Source organism: Cavia porcellus, unplaced genomic scaffold, assembly GCF_034190915.1.
Source record: "Cavia porcellus strain 051 isolate PalLab524CR breed Dunkin Hartley unplaced genomic scaffold, mCavPor4.1 scaffold_13, whole genome shotgun sequence".
NCBI classification, from domain to species: domain Eukaryota; kingdom Metazoa; phylum Chordata; class Mammalia; order Rodentia; family Caviidae; genus Cavia; species Cavia porcellus.
The window spans coordinates 21,941,694-21,958,460 of NW_026947496.1; the positions used below are offsets into that span (position 1 = coordinate 21,941,694).

The 16,767-nt window shown below is 40.2% G+C and overlaps 1 long non-coding RNA gene across 3 annotated transcripts in view; it reads left to right on the top strand.

The window, feature by feature from the left end:
* Positions 1 to 16,767, top strand: part of LOC106027445 (uncharacterized) — a 47,910-nt gene that overhangs the window by 10,266 nt on the left and 20,877 nt on the right. The window lies entirely within an intron of this gene.

The window sequence follows — 16,767 nt, forward strand, 5'->3', positions numbered from 1 at the left end:
TGGACCTAAGCAAAACAAAAACAAAGTGAGAAGGAGGAGGAAGGCAGAAGTAAAGCATAGACCTTTCCTGAGGGATTTATCCCGGCCTAAAGGTTCCAAGTTGCTAATTGCACAGGTGAAAATTCAGTTACTTGCTCCCAGAGAGTACAGGAATGTAGCGAGCTTCATCTTCCTTCCGGAGAGATCCCTGACAGGAAGTGGAAATGTTCCCTTCATCCATCTGCTGGCGAATCCATTTTTCAAATGCCTCCTGAGCAGCGGCTTTACTGCTAACCTTACTGAGGTAACAGATTCGGTGGGCGACACTTGCTTTGCTTTCAATGAAATTGTTGGAAAAGAAAGACTGGCTAGAGGAAGTTGACATGGGACTCAGTCTTGCCTTGTGTGAGCCAGTCTGTAGGAAGCAGCAAGCCCCTTCCTTAAAGAGACTTCACACTGCAGAAAACACCCTAGCTGAACCTGTAGGCTCAGAGTAGTTTGCCAAGGAGAAAAGTGAATGCCTTAATTAGGAATCATTGGTTCCAGGAGACAGAGCTGAACTCACTGACTAAAGGAAAAGAGAAGTATGGTATGCTAGAAAAAATAAATCCACCTCTCTGGGAAAGGGCTATATCTAGGACTTGGAGAGTTGGAAGTTAAAGTCCTTGTCTGGTTTGCTTTTAGCCCTAGGGTCTTTTACCCCATTCTTTCCAGTACCTGTCACACATTCTTGTGAGCATTTCCAGGCTTTTATCTATCATAAGTACTGGAATTCTTAAGCTGGAGGGGATCTTAGAGATCATTTGGTCCACTCACTTTGCATTACACAGATAAGTGGGACCTGCCACACTGAGCAACCCAATGAAGGTCACAGAACCAGTCAATAACAAGCAAAGAAGGTAAGTATTTTCATAAATAGCCTTAAGTCATTTGCAGTTAGATCTGAAGGTGAGATGGGTGAACCAGCTGGAAGTGTTGGTTGGTTAAACTTGAAGTCTGAGTGAAAATAAACCAGACTGCCTTGTTGTCATGGCAGTAAAGGTGACCAAAAGAAAAGTCCCCACAGTGCTGAGATGCCATGCGTGAGCTGCCTTTCAAGGTGGCACCTTGGATGGAGAGAGTCCAATGGGCTTTGTCGCCTCCCTAGCAGATCAGGCTGTGTATCCTTGGAGAGGATTTTTCGTAGGACAGCTTTTTCACTAAAACTCTCTTTTCTGCCCTCTTTCGAACTTGATGCTCTAGAGATTTTTTCCAACCCATTTCCCCCAAGGTTGTTATACAATGAGCAGCATTGTGGTTCCATGGGACAGAAGTTAACTCACCACACACAGTGAATGTCATAGGGTATTGGGGATCCATTCTCCTTGGGCTTCTGGTGGAGAAAGGATTCCATAGATAGATCCTTTCAGACTCCAGAGAGACTTAGCTCCATGCCACTGGAACTAGAAACTTATTTAGCTCACCTTTGCTATGGCTCTAATGTTTCCCCCAATTGGGAACTTAGTGCCCAAATTCATATGTTTATGGAACTTGGAGGTGAGGTCTTCGGGACGTGATTTTAGGAATTGACGAGGTCAAGAGATGGGATCCCCCGGATGGTGTTAGTGGCTTTATAAGAAATGGGAAAGAGACATAAGCAGCCACTCTTGTTCTGCCACACCGTGTTATGATACCATGCTCTTAGATTTCCCAGCCTTCAGAAAACACCATCTGTAGGATTTAGATCATAGCATCAGAAAACCAGCTACACACTCCTCCCCACTCCTACTTCTTCCTGGAGGTGTTTACAACACTGAGATATCAGTGAAGCACTGAAATATACCTGAGTCAAAAGCAGCTGTAACTTCATATTTCCCTTTTCCTAGAATAGCAAAGACCCTTTTGCTTCACTCAGGATATGAGTCCACTACTTCAAACTAGAATTTCTAACCTCCCAGGGTCACATTAAACATTCTGCACATCTTTGCCCGTATCGATTCTAGCCCTCTCCTAGATAGTCTTTAAGATGAAAGGAAAACAATAACCTGTAAAATATTTCTCCAGGGAAATGGCTTCAAGGAGCGAAGAATAATTTGGTTTTCATGTGGAGCTCTGGCTTCATGGTGTATTTCCTGTCTGGCTGGTTTTGTGTTCCAGGTAGTGCTGCAGATATAGCTCTGTAATTTTAGAAAGTGTTACCTATAGAGAGTGCCAAAATCCTGAGATGAGTGGAAGAAATATGGCTCTTAAACTGCCTTCCCCTTAGAACAAGGAAATCACACAGTTTCTAGAGGGAGCAAAGCTGGGTAGTGGCAGTGGGTAGACGTGGTTCCAAAAATAGATTGTGAGGCAGTGTTTGTGAGCTGCTGAGACCCTCCCTGCTGTGGCAATGATTTCTTAGAAAGAGCTAAACAAAGTTCAGGCGTCTATTGACCTTGAAAAGGCTGGTGCTATATAGACATATTTACTGCCTCCATCATCTACGGAATCACTACTCTAAAAGGTCAAAATATCTTCATATATTTGAAGAAAAAAGAGAGGAGTGATAGTAAATTTTCCCATAAGAGCTTTTAATGTAAAACTTAACCAAATACATTCTGTGCCACCTTAGACCTTGATTCAAGGAGATCAACTGTAAGCAGATATTTTTGAGCCAATCAACTCAAAATTTAAATATGGACTGAGTATTAGATGGTTAAATAGTTAAATTTAATTTTGTGAAGTGTAATAATGGCACTTTGATGGTGTAATTAGATGTCATTTTTGAAAGATGCCTACTGAAGTAGTGAAAAACAAATACATCTGTAATTTTACTTTAGTAAATAACTATAATAGATGATGGAAAAGTGGCTGCATTATCAGTTACTGGTGTAGTAATTGTTATTTCCACATTTATTGCTCTTGATTTATAAGTGTTTAACAACATTTCATACTAAGATGTTCCAAAATCAATACAAACACACAAGTAAATCAATATAAACATACAGATACAACCAGGTAATTACAAAAGATACATTTGCAAATAAAAAAATCGTGTCAATGTGCCTGAAATAGGTCGTTTGTAAGTCTAGTGAAGTAGGTCATTTGTAAGCTTAGTGCAAAGTAAATTAAGTTTTAAAGTGAATACTGTCAATAATTCATGATCAGACGCACATTGTTATTTAACAAGTAAGAATGACTTGTAAAGAAAGAGAAGGTTAAAATAATTTGTTTCATATATATGAATCCCAAAATACATTTTTAGGTTAGAAGAAAGGAGAAATCAGACTTTATTTTTCCATATTTCCTTGACAATTTGTAACAAAAAATGTTCTTATGTGTGTAAATAAATACACACACTAATAGGTTTACTTTTGCTTGATTTTTAAAAAAGAAGAGTCAATCAGTACGGAGTTTCTTCAAAGCACTGAAACTAGAATTTCCATTTTGCTTAGCTATTCCCCTTGTAGGTATCTTTGCAAAAGAGTTAAAGACATATTACAACGACCCATGCACAACCATGTGTATAGCAGCACAATTCATAGTAGCTAAATCTTGCAGACAGCCTATAGGTCCATCAACAAATAAATGGATAAGGCATATGTGTTTTTCACATACATGCACATGCACACACACACATGGAGTACCACTCTTCTATAAAGAAGGATATATTTGAGTCATTTGTAGGAAAATGGATGCACTTTTAGACCATAATGTTAAGTAAATCAGACACACAAGATTAACTATTATGTGGTTTCTCTTATATGAGAAATCAAAGAGCAAAGTGAAAAATAGATAATGGGAAGTAGTGGATAGATCTTCTCAAATGGGAAGGGGATCAAAGAGGTGGAGGGGGAAGGGGAGAGACGCAGGGTGGCAAAGGAACTAAGGTGTACTAGGTACACGTACCGACTCCGCATGAGGAATATAAACATTATATACTGCAGGAATGTGCTAATAAAAATTTTAAGACAAAACAGAAAGTGGTTTCCTTTGCCTTGCAGAAGCTATTTAAACTGGGCAAGGTGGCACACTCCTGCAATCCCAGCACTCAGGAGGCTGAGAAAAGAGGATCACTGGGAGTTTGAGGCCAACCTGGACTACCCAGTGAGTTCAAGGTCAGCCTCAACTACACAGCGAGACCCTGTCTCAACAACAACAAAAAGGCTGTTTAATTTAATATGATCCCATTTGTCGATTCTTGCTATTTCTTCCACCACTGGATTCTGCTCAGAAAGTCCTTGCATAAGCCTATGTTTTCAAGAGTTTTACCTACTTTGTCTTCTAGCATATTGAGGGTTTCTGTTTTAACCTTTAGATCTTGATCCATTTCAATTTCAGTTTAGTGCATGATGAGAGATACGGATCCGTACTCAATCTTCCACCTGCAGACAGCTAGTTTTCCCAACATCATTTATTAATTAAGAAGTAATCTTTTTTAATGTAAACATGTACTAATAAAAAATAAAAACTTGAAAGGCTGGGGATTTAGCTCAGTGGCATAAGTGTCTGCCTGGCAAGCGCAAGGTCCTGAGTTCGATCCCTGGTATGCAAAAAACCCAAACAAACAAACACCAAAAACAAACAAAAGAAAATCTGAAAACAAAATAAGTGAGTTAAACTGACAGACTCTTCACAGTAGTGAATGCTTGTGTACACTGCAGGAATTGCAGAGTTGGTCCGCATCAGGACCAGGGATGTTGGGCTAGTGTCTGACACACTAACAAGGGTCTGCTCCAGGCAGCGCTGTGGGTTAGAATGTTGACATGAAAGTGGCTCAAGTCATCTCGTCTCTCAGGATGAAGCTGATGGAGGTACCTCTTCATGACTGGCTGTGTACCCTCAGCAGTGCTCCATACACAGTTGACCATAGCAAACTTCGAGTTCAATCACAGCTTTCTTCTATCTGCTGCTGGAACACAGGCACATCTAAAACATTCCTGAACCCACAAAGACAGGTGTGAGGGATGCATATATATGTGTCTTGGAGCCTTTTGGGCACAGAATTTCTAAGGAGACAAAAAAAAAGTAAACATTTAGTCATTGAAAGGTAGTAAAGATTCTGCTACGAGCACAGTGGTTTTGGATCATGTTATTTATCAGTGAGGAAATTCAGGAGGCAAAACGAAAGGCCCCCTGAAATTAGGGTATTTGGAGGACAGTTTGGGGACCTTTTACAAAGGTGTGCCCAGGGGAGAACCACAGGGTCAGTGCCAGCACACACACGTGGACAGATGACGGACAGCGCTGGCGATCTACAGCAGGGCCCTGCCGGCCACACAGGAGGAGTGATCAGGCAGTCTCTACACAGCTGTTGTCTTCCAGTGTGCTGCTGAAGCCTGAAGTCCAGAGAGGAAATAGTGGCAAAGAAAAGCTGTGTGAGGCCAGGCAATGAGAAAGACCCAGCCCGCGAGCAGCCATGTGAGCTGGAGCCTGGTTAGGGGCAAGCCGAGACTCCCATCAGTGTGGACTCTGACTTTACTAGGGCAGGTGTCCTGCTGAGACAGGGCCCTTGGTCACAGAGCTCAACACACACACACCCATCCTGAGCAGCCAGAGGCTGAGCAGTTGCAGGCCACCATCCTATAGGCATGAAGTGAGATGGCAGATGGGCCTTATGAAAACATAACTTACAAAAACGTTACCTCCTTCCTCTCCCTGGAAATCTGTCACTATAAATATATAGGACAGGAAATTCTGGGAAATCAAGTTCAGCCTAGCCAACCTGACGCACTAAAAATGGTCACCCCTGTTTCTGACCACTCTCTTGATGTCTGATGCCCAGAAATTCCCAGATGTGAAGGTTCAGCCCTCCCTCCAGAATCTACATGGATCCTTCTGGCTCCATTTTTCTTTGAGCCAACCACGCCATCAGGAGGTGCGACTCTTTTCAGAGGTGTAACTGAGTTTAGACAAACGCTGGACTGAACCAATGTCTCTGGGCTTTTCTCCTCTTTCAGCACACACTGATAGCTGTTAGGATGAGGCCTCCTGAGGGCTGGCCTGTGTGTGTGTGTGTGTGTGTGTGTGTGTGTGTGTGTGTGCATGCACCTGCAACAACTCACATAGCAGCACAAGGCAAGGGATTTGTTTGGATTCACATGATGCAAAATGCAAAAAAAAAAAAAAAAAAAAGAACAGACCAGAAAAATTTTCTTCTTAATGTGAAAATGAAAAGCAACAATAAGTAGTACAATTTCTAACCAAATATATGAGAATTTTCATGACTGGAGTTCACAGTTATTTCTTATCAATTTATAAATTTAAAAAATGCAAGTTTTAGGAAAATTAAATCATTTTCTGTTTTTTCCACTATCAGTGCTCAGCTTTAAGAAGAATTATTTTTTTTTTGTCGGTACCGGGGATCGAACTCATGACCCCCTGCTTGCAAGGCAGGTGCTTATGCCGCTGAGCTAAATCCCCAGCCCCAAGAAGAATTAATTTTGACATAACCATAAAATGGAACGCTATAACCTTCCTAAGTAATAAATTGTACAGGCCAGATGTGGTGGCACATGCCTGTAATCCCAGAACTCTGGAGGCTGAGACAGGAGGACTGCTCGGAATTTGAGGCCAGCTTGAATTGCATAGTGAGACCAGGTCTCAAAAAAAAAAAAAGTTGTACAATATAGTTTCTTTGTTTTTTTAAAAAATATTTAAAACTTTCTTTGTGTATGTTTCCAATATATAGTAAATATATCTGTTATGGGTAACTGGTACACATACACATCAACTCTTGATTCTTTTTTACTTTTCCTTTCCTCCCCCCATCTGTCCCCACCTATTTCTTTTGTTCTCTTCCAGAAATATTACAAATTTGTTCATTTACAAGTATACACGTTCATTCAAAATTTTGACTACATTTTCCATACTATTTGTATCATTATTCACCTTGCCTTAAAGATGGTTTTGCATCAGTACATGAAGACCTTTTGTTTGTGGCTGTATAATATTTTATTATTTATCTAATTCATTCCTCACTGAATGCGCATTGCAGTTCTTACCAACAATTTTGTGGTTGCGAACAATGTTGCAATGAGTACTCTTGAACATGCCATGACTTTTCAAAAGTGAAAAAGTCCTAGGGGGGAAAAATCACTTGCTGGGGGGGGCATACATTTGACATTTTGACCAGCTGCTTTTCACAGAGGCCGTTCCAAGCTATTCACCCACCAGCAATGCAAGAGCCCTGTTTCTCTGACTGTGCAGGCTATGTGAAACCGATTCGCAACCACACCATTGAGATTTTCTGCTGCAAAATATGTAACAGCTGCTGTCCTGAAGCCACTGCTGTGGGCACCGGCCAGGCTTCCTGAGATCTTGAGGCTTCTCAGAGGTCGCATGCAGCAGCGACCACAGGCATTTGCTTCTACAGGATTCCGGATTCCTCCGTTAGGGGGCTTCGATGCTGGACTGTTAACCTGGCCCTAAAACTCTGGGAACTTCAGGCGTCCACCCTCTGCTGTCCTCTTCTCTCCCTGTCGCCCTTCCCTGACCCTTTCCAGGAATCAGACCCAAAGCATGGTTTCCTTGCCTCTTCCTGATTTCTTCCCAGGCATTCCTTTCAATTCATTTTTTTCTTTTCTCCTTCTTCTTCTTCTTCTTCTTCTTCTTCTTCTTCTTCTTCTTCTTCTTCTTCTTCTTCTTCTTCTTCTTTTCCTTCTCCTTCTTCTTCTTTTTCTTCTCACTGAGGTCCAAGGCCTTCACAGTGAGCTATATCCCAAAGCCTCTTTAAAAAATCTTGGGAGGAAAAAAAAATCTTGGGAGGGTTTTGCTAAGTTTCCAGGGCTGTACTTGAATGTGTGATCTTCCTGCCTCAACCTCCAAGAGTGCTTAGACTACAGGTGTGCCTACCATGCCCAGCTTTAATCTATCTCTGGTATGCTTAGTCTCATCTTGGTGGCTGCTTCTCAGAAAACCACACTAAGGCAACATATTATTAATCTTTACCAGTATAACAGGCATTAAAAAATTTTATGTGCAAAGGTGGACTCCTTTTAGTTTTTAAAAACTATGTGTATGTTTTTTCATATCAATTCATCTCCTTAGCCCATTTTTCTTTTGAGTTAATGGACTTTCTTGCTGACTTGTAGAATATTTTTGTATTTTAGGGAAACTGGATCTTTGCAATATGTACTACAAAACTTCACTTACACTTTTGTAATGCTTTTGCTTAAGGTGTTTTTCCCATGTGTAAACTACTTCTTTGAACTAATTTCATTTTTCTATTTTTCATGAATTTTCTATTTTTTTCTGGGTTCTGCCCCATATTTTGAAAGTTCTTTCCCTCTAAAAGTAAGGTTCAGATTTTCCTAACATTACTTTTACTTCTTACATTTAAATTTTTAGCTCTTCCTAACTTGATTCTTCTTGTAATCCACAAACGAGCGCCCCAGAGTTCCCAACCTCGAGTCCAAACATGGGGCAAAACATGTTTTTTTAAAAAACAGTGGCGCTGATTTATTTTATCCTGGGCCCAGTGACACAGTGCAGCTGGAGTTTGCAAAAGCTGTGTGTCTCTCTTAAAACTTTGCAGCCCTTTTGTAGATATCACAGTTTACAAAGTAAGGAGTTATGGGCATGGACCAGGAAATCTGGCGGGAGGACAGAGTAGTCTAGCAGAAATTAACAATCCTTTGTCAGCTTATCTTAGCACCACATCTGTTATTTGTAGAGGGCAACAATGGTTAACATATCAATTAGGTTAGGTTCCCAGGGATTCACAATTCTTTACAGAGGGCAGCATTGATTAACATAGCAATTGGGTCACCCAAAGGGGGGAAAAACACATACAGAACAGCAGGCAGCATTACAGGTACTTGGCATAACAAACATAATGAGCAATAACGAAGCTCTTTTTGCCAGTGTACAGCAATTCTAACTTAACATATTAGGTAAGAATTGAAGCTTATATTTTTCGAGGGCTACCAATTGTTCCAATACAGTTTACTAAATAATCTTTTCTCCACTACTTAGAAAATATCAGGTAGTACATTATCATTTGTGGTTTTGTTTTATTTTGTTTTCTGTATGTTTCATACAATCTTACCGGTCAGCAGTGGCTAAATACTTTGGCCTATTTTTTATCAGTTAAGTGTTATTTTAAAATAGGCAGATAGCCAAGACTTTAGCACAAACTTACTCAAACTCCATGCAAAGCACTGTAGTCAACAGATACATTGTTCTTTGGGGAAATATTCTAAAATTCTACATCTGCTAAAGTCCAATCTTCCTGTGCTGGGGCTAAAGTACAAACCATACCTGGTGCCAGTGTTAGTCTGTCTGAACATGCTGGCTGATTTGCTTTTCATTGGTCAGGTCAGCATGTTGGGGGCCTATGCTCATAGTCAAACTAAGAAACAGATCCCACCACTGCTCTGCTTTTCCAAAACACAGTTCTGGTTTTTGTTTTTGATAGACCTCCAACACATACTTAATTTGTAACTTAGCCACAAATAACTGTTTTGATTTGTAGGGTGCTTTAATAATGATCACAAGACTATACCTCACAGACCTCCAGCTTTGGGGCCTCTGGTTGACCAAGCTGTGCTCTGAAGCCCGCTTGCTGTGCTGGGTGCTCTGGGCTGGGCTGCTCCTCCCAGCAGTGACAGGGCTGTCAGACTACGCATCAGGTGACCCCTTCCTCCAAGACAAGATGCTTCTCGCAGCCACCTGTGACTTTGCCATTGGTCAGTGGCCTTCTTTGGACTCACAGTAACCCAGCAAACTTCTGCCATCCGTTTCTTCCTCTGCTTCACTTGGGATCTTATTCCCAATCATCTGATGGTTCTCCCAAGTCTTACCCCAGTAAAATCCTATCACTTCTAGTCTGATTTGAATTCTGATTGTTGGAGGAGTCAGACAAACCCAAGCTTCCCATTCTCATAGACTTGCAAGGGATGTGTCTGTAGTTTCCCTCCATACCATCTCGAAAGCAGTTGTATGTTGGATCCTTGGCTCTTTACTCTGCTAGGAATGGTTCTTTTTCTCAGTTGAGGACAGCAGCCTGCCTCTCAACCACGGAGATGTGTCAAGATCATTAAGTCTGTCCAATATGGGGGCTGGGGATTTAGCTCAGCGGCATAAGCGCCTGCCTTGCAAGCAGGCAGTCATGAGTTTGATCCCTGGTACCGATAAAAACGAAAAAGACCAAAAAAAAAAAAAAAAAAAAAAAAAGTCTGTCCAGTAGTAAGTTAGGACTTTGAGACTTTAGTGGTCACAAAAGCAGCAATGAATGGGATATTCATCCTGAGAACAATGGGTCCCTGACTAATCATACAAAGAGGTAATTTCAACCTAAGCTTCATAGGGGGTGTACCCAGAGTACAGAGCTGTTCCTGGAGGCTGGGTTCCCATGTATTCTGTAGGCGAAGCAGGATTAATGCCTCATTCTCCTGAATGATGAATAGACACACCCTGAAGTTAGTTAAATATTGGCACCTCCTGCCTTTGCCCAGGACCTTCGGTATTTGATGCTGTGGGTGAACTGCAAGCATTCCTCTTTCTCTCTGTAGGAATTGTGATATACGGCAGACACCAAGTGCTATTTGGGGTGGAAGCTCCATTTTTAGCCTTTTCTGAGAGTTCTGAGATAGAGTTTTCCAGCACAAGATGCTTTGTGAGAACGCGGTTGACCAGCCGTCTGCCTGAATGCTTCTGTGCTGTGGCATGCAGGATGCACAAGGCTCTTGGAATGCCTCAGAGACAACTTCTGCAGACGAGTCTTTGCTTCAAGTGTCATGGGGCCAGATCAGTCATGTTCATTTCACTGCTGATGAGGCATTTGTGTGAAAAGGGATTTTGAAATGCTTTCCTTAACAACTCTCATTAACACTGAGTTTTTGGATCCTGCTGTGTCATTTATAGACATTTAATCATCATTTAAAGTGTCTGCTTCTATCACTGAACAAAGAAGGCTGTATATGAGCAATACATGAGCAGAGTTAATCTGCAAAAAGAATTTAGGGAGGGGAAAATTATACAATCTACAGGTTTTTTTTAGAGATCACGAGTGTATCTAAGCTTCCCTGCCAGTTCACATCATATACAACACAATCTTATTTTGTCCTGGGTCTTCATTCTCCAATGCCAATGAGATGTGCTTATTTCAGACTAAATTCTCTGGTGGGTTACTCTTTACATGAAGCTAATTGATCAGCCAGTGCTGCAGGCTGGATGCTGGGTCCTCACTGAAGAGACACAGCCAGCCGTAGATGGAGGACAGTATTAGTGAAAGGACCAGCTAGGACTTTTATCACCAGCCATTTCATGAACTCTAAAACATCATAAAGGTGAAGTTGTAATAAAGAAATTATAGATTACCACCCATCCTCACCCTGCGTAAAGTGTGCATCTGTCTGAGAGCAGTTGCTTAACATTATTGATGGCCAATCTATACTGATGTGTGCATGTAGATTTCACACAGCTAGATCGTAATGCACATAGAACAGTGTTGTGCTTCTTCTGTTCTTTTCAGGGTTATGACATAACCATCACCGTTATCATTTTAATTACCCTATAGTATTCCATCATTCTTATGTACCACCAGTACCATCACTAAACATATATGTCATTCCACATGTCTGATGCTTAAAAATATCAATTAATGCCATTGCAAACACCACTATAAGCTGGGCATGATTTCACATGCCTCCCAATCCTCAGGAGGTTGAAGCAGGAGAATTGTCATGAGTTTGAGGCCAGCATGGGCTACATAGTGAGTTCAAGGACAGCCTGAAATACACAGAGAGATCCTGTATCAAAAATAAACAAACAAAAAATTATCACTATATATAACTTCTTAAAAAGTTGACCAGTAATTGTATACAACAATGGGATATAGTGTAATAATTGATACACTTGGATCTTAAATGTCCCCTAAAGCCCACTGTCAGGTCCCCAGCCTGTGGTGATAATGGAAAGTGCTGGAACCTTTTGGAGATGTGGTTCAGTGGGAAGAAGTTAGGTCATTGGGGGTGCCCTTGAAGGAGATATTCAATCCCAGTCTCTTCTACTCCCACTTTGGGTCCCAGCTGCTATGATATAAACAGTCCTCCTTTACTAAATGTTCCTGCTATGATGTGTGGGACCACCATAAGCCCAAAGCACAGGATGATGTGCCCATGGACTGAGACCTCTGAAACCCTGAGTTAAAAGAATTCTTTTCTTTCTCTATTTTATCTCAGGTATTTTGTCACTGTAGTGAAAAGCTGACTAACACATGAGAAAAACAGGATAATATCTCTTTCCCTCTCAAATATTTATCTCTTTTTGTGTGTGTTAGAAAGTTTCAAACTCAGGGCTGGGATTTAGCTCAGTGGCACAAGCGCCTGCTTGGCAAGCACAAGGTCCTGAGTTCAATCTTCTGGTACCAAGATAATAATAATGATAATAATAATAATAATAATAATAAGAAGAAGAAGAAGAAGAAGAAGACAGCTTCAAACTCATCTATTCAAGTTCTTTATAAAATGTATAACAGATTGTCCTAATTATAGTTCACCGTACAGTGATGTGGAGCTTACTCCTCCTGTATCACTATATTTTGGTACCTGTTATCTAACTTCCCTCTGTTCCCTGCCCACCTTTCTGCCTGGCATCTAGTGATCTTCATTCTACTCTCTTTAAAGTAGCTTTTCAGAAACAGTCTCAGTAAGTCAAAGAATATAAATACTTTGATTGTTTGTTTGGAGACAAGGTTCTTGCTATGTAATATAAGCTGACTTCAAGCTCACTGTAGATGCCAAGCTAGCCTCAAAATTACCGTGACCCTCCTGAGCACTGGTGATATGGGTGTGTGCCACCATGTCCAGCTTTAGATGGGGGATTTTGTTTTGTTTTGGTTTAATGATTTTTGATATCCAGGTTCCTCAAAAAATACATTACAGATTTCTAAGACCACTAGTAATAAATAGCATGTAGGTCATACTTCTTAAAAAATTTATTGTGAGTTTCCCTGAAAACAAAGAGGAATATTTGAAAAATGTCTATAAGTAGTTCAAATGAGCAGGACTGAAGAAAGACACACACACAGGACAGACAAAAAGCTTAGCAGAGCCTGGTCTGTTTCACCCAAGGAGGTGCCGATGATGAAAGTATCACATGTAAGCACTAACCAATCGTTTTGGAGCACAATTTTTGAGATTAGGGTTAAAATGGAATCGGAAGAAGATTATGTTATTAGTAGTAGAGGAGCTCATATCAGAGGATTCAGTGCAGTATGGTGTATTGTGACAAGAATGGATTTCGGATTCAGACAGATTTGAGTTTAAAATCCCAGATCCATATTTTAAGCTATATGGCCCTGGGCAGATTAGATATTTTTTTCTCAGTTCTATGGAGAGTTGTAAGGAGTAGTTGGGTTATCTGCAAAGAGGAAGTTTGTGATCGCTATCATCATCAAGAATTGCCTGACAGTATTGATAGTAGAAGATAGTACAGCCAAGGGACTCTTACAGCTCTGGTGACAAGATAATAAAGACTATAAAAGGCTGTATAGATAGGGAAGAAGGGAACAAAGTGGAGTCATGAAACACTGACCCTGCACGATCTTCTGAAGGAGAAGGAAAGCTCCAGCTCTTCATTCAGTGCTGTATCTTCAACTTCTAGAACACAACCTGGCATATAGTAAGCCTCAATAAATCATTGCTAAATAGATGGAACAGGTGTGGAGAAGCTGCATCCTAAAATTCTCTCTGGGTTAGCAATTATGCACCCTAGCAAAATAAAGCCTCTGAAAAGACCAGTAGTAGAGAATCCAGTTGTGTGTTAGCTTTCCATAACTATAACAAAATGCCTGAGACAATCACCTTGAAAAGAGGAAAGATAGGGCTGGGGATTTGGCTCAGTGGCACAAGTGCTTGTCTGACAAGCAGAAGTTCCTGAGTTCAATCCCCAGTACACTTACCTTTTTGTTTTAAACAACATCAACACACACATGGTAGATTTTTCTGTCTAGAAAAGTCTAGGAAGTGGAGCCCTGGTCCATTCATCCTCCTTCAGCTATGAGTCACAGAAAGTCAGATAAGCAACTTTAAATAAGCCCAACTACAGTGCAATTCACAAGCATTCAAACTGCAAGTACTTAAAGCCCATGAAAACCACAATGTAAGATTATAATTATAATAAACACCTTGAGGGGTGGCTGTCACCTTATTGGGTGGAAGCAGAGATGCCTGGGCAGCCTGTTTCACCTACTAGCAAAACCTGCGTTGTCTCGTGGTGGTGAAGGAACTACTTCCACTCAGATGCCTGCTGCTCACTGCCCTACTCCACTGGTTTGACTGCCAAGGAACGTGCTTTCTTTGCAACCTTACTGGCTTCAAGTCAGCCATCTACGAGGGGAAAATGAGTGCTGTCTACCTGCAAAGTTGAGACAAGATACCTACAACCCCTTTCTCCAGGGGTGAACTTATTTTGAACTATCTGAAGCTTACGTCTCAGGTCTTTCATTTAGATAGGACTCTATGACAACTTTTTGCAATTTCTATAGTATTTATAAATAAGTTTTAGCATAGTAAATTTAAATGTATATTCTCATTCTTCCTTTTGTGGGGAGGGGTAGGAGTTTGCCAGGGATTGAACCCAGACCCTTGCACATGCTAATCACACACTACATAGAATGACACCGCCAGTCTCCATATTCTCTTTCTTAAAGGGGCCTCTGAATTGTGTTAAATTCAGATTCATGCAGCTTGGATTCCATATTCCTTGGATGTGTTAAACAACCCGAGAGGAAATTTATGAGAGCAGGAATCTCCCCTATGGGACAGTCAGAGCTTGGTTAACAAGTAATAGGAGCTTTATAAATATCTGTTAAGGAATGAGTGTTTGAAGATCATGTATACCAAGTACTTGGCCATTAGTCCTCATTCAATGGATTTTTACGAATGAGGAGCCAGATAGAAGCAGAAAAGAAACCCTCAGATATTTACATTCAGAAACTCACAACTGTAAGTGGTTTTGAATTTAGCATATTTAGTGCGTTTTAATATTTAGGTCTTTGATCATTTTGATTTTAATTTAGTGCATGGTGATAGATAGATAGTCTAGTTTTAGTCACGGGCATGTGGAAATCCAGTTTTTCCAGCACCACTTATTAAAGAGGCTTTCTTTCAGTGAACATGTTTGGCCCTTTTGCCAAAGATCAGGTGGCTGAGAGCATTTGGAACTATTTTTGCACCTTCTATCTGTTCCATTGATCCTCAACTCTGAGTTATTTGTTTATTTAGTTAGTTATTTTTTGCCAGTTCCTTGCTGTTTTTAATCACAGTAGCTCCGTAGTACAATTTCAAGTCAGGGATTGTGATGCCTCTGCCTGGTCTTTGTTGCCCAGAATTACTTTTGCTATTCTAATTCTCTCTTGATTTCAAATGAATTTTAAGAGTGTTTTCTGTAGGAGATATGTTAATGCTATTTTGATTGGGTTTGCATTAAATATACGTAACAATTTTGGGAGTATGGCCATTTTCACCATAATGAAAATGGTTCCTCCTACCCAAGCGCAAGGGATACCTTTCCATTTTCTAATATCCCTTTAAATCTCCTTTATCAGGATACTGTAGTTTTCAATGTAGTGATCTTTTACTTTCTTTGTTAGATCGATTCCTAAATCTTTCTTTCCTTTTTTTAATGCTACTGTGAAGGTGTTGTTTCCCTAATTTCTCTCTCAGTGAGTTTGTCATTTATGTACAGGAATGCTACTGATTTTTGAGAATTGATTTTGTATCCAGCTATGCAACTGAATCTGGATATTAAATCTACAAGTCTTTTGGTGGAGTTTTGGGATCTTCTGTGTAGTCATGTCATCTGTAATATCATATCATGTCATCTGTAAATAATGATAATTTAATTTTTTCCTTTCCTGTCTTTATCCCTTTTATTTCCTTCTCCTGTCTAATTCCTGTGGTCAGTGTTTCCAGAACTATATTGAACAGGAGGCATGATAGTAGTCACTCTTGCCTTCTTCCTGATTTTAGAGTGAAAGCTTGCAGTGTTTGATCATCAAGTGTTGTTGCCTATTGTTTTGTCATAGATGGTTTTTATTAGATGGAAATAAAGGTCATCTATTCTGATTTTCTTTTTAATTTTGAACTTTGTCAAATACTTTTTTTTGGGTATGACTATTGAGATGATCATGAGATTTTTATTCTTGGCTCTGTTGATACGATGTAATACATTTATTGATTCGCATATGTTGAACCATCCTTGCATCCCTGGGATGATTCCTATTTTGTCATGGTACATAATCTTGACACTTTGCTACATTCTATTTGCCAATACTTTTTGAGGATTTTTACATCTATGCCTATCAGTGAAATTGGCCTATGGTTCTCTTTTTCGGTAGGATCATTCTCTGATTTTGGTAGCAGGGTAATACTTTTTTTTATACTGGGGATCAAACTCATGACCTCACACTTTCCAGGCAGATGCTTATGCCACTGAGCTAAATCCCCAGTCCCCACCAGAGTAATACTTGCTTCCAAGAAAGAGTTTGGGAGTATTTGCTACTCTTTCAATTTCGTTAAAGTGTTTGAGAAGTAATGGCACTTGATCCTCTCTAAATTTCTTGTAGAACTCAGCTGTGTATCCATCAGACTTGGGCTTTTCTTTGTTGGTAGGTTTTCAATTATATTTTCATTGATTGATATTGGGTTATTTAGAATTTTTATGACTGAAGCCCCAATCATACAAGAATTATCACAAAGAATCCACAACTAGGATCTCATTTTATTAAAAAGCTTCTGCACAGCCAAGGAAATCACCAACAAAGTAAAAAGACAATCCATAGAGTGGGAAAATATTTTTGCTACTGTTCTTCGGACAAAGGAC